Source organism: Microcebus murinus, chromosome 9 (assembly GCF_040939455.1).
Source record: "Microcebus murinus isolate Inina chromosome 9, M.murinus_Inina_mat1.0, whole genome shotgun sequence".
Lineage (NCBI taxonomy): Eukaryota > Metazoa > Chordata > Mammalia > Primates > Cheirogaleidae > Microcebus > Microcebus murinus.
In genome coordinates this window covers 44,766,670-44,767,372 of record NC_134112.1, presented here as the reverse complement: position 1 = coordinate 44,767,372, position 703 = coordinate 44,766,670, and the positions used below count along the sequence as shown (strand labels likewise).

Here is a 703-nt window from a genome sequence, read left to right as displayed (position 1 = left end):
CTTGGATAAGATCATATTATAGACAATGAGGACATTAACAAATTTCTTGAGCCTGTCAGCCTATTTTGCAAAATGTACAATCTCAGAAATTTTTATATGAATAACATTTTATCTGTACCAAATTATCCTTTGATTTGACAATTCTTCCCATAAATTTCCCATAATAGTGATAAGCTAATTCAGAGGTACAAGTAAAGCAACATAAAATATTTCTAGCATTTCTCTTTTTATGTAATAAATATACAAATCATTATGATTTTCTAGGGGTTCTTTGAGAAATCTCAAAGATAATTTTAATTTTATAAGACATCTTAGAGCTTGCTTCAGCAGTACATGCTTTAGCATGTACTAAAATTGGAAAAATACAGAGAACATTAGCATGTGGCCACACAAATATGACACACATATTTGTGAAGCATTCCATATTTTTTTTCAGCAAATGATGTTGGGAAAACTGGATATCCACATACAAAAGGATAAAGTTAAACCGTTATGTTATACCATATACGAAAATTAACCTAAGATGAGTCAAACTTTCAAAAATAAGTTCTAAAGCTGTAAAACAAAGAGGAAGGGGACAAGATGGGTGACTAGAGACATCATTTGTCAAACCATCCCAGCAGGAATGTAGAAATTATGAAAAAGGAGAGAAGAAAAGAGATGCACAGTGGGTGTGGGTCATAGAGAGAGATGCTAGAGCCTG

The 703-nt window shown here is 32.1% G+C and overlaps 1 pseudogene; it reads left to right on the top strand.

Annotated features, from left to right (window-relative positions):
• The first annotated feature begins 331 nt into the window (after positions 1-331).
• On the top strand, positions 332-430 carry LOC142873168 (uncharacterized; annotated as a pseudogene).
• Positions 431-703: the final 273 nt, after the last annotated feature.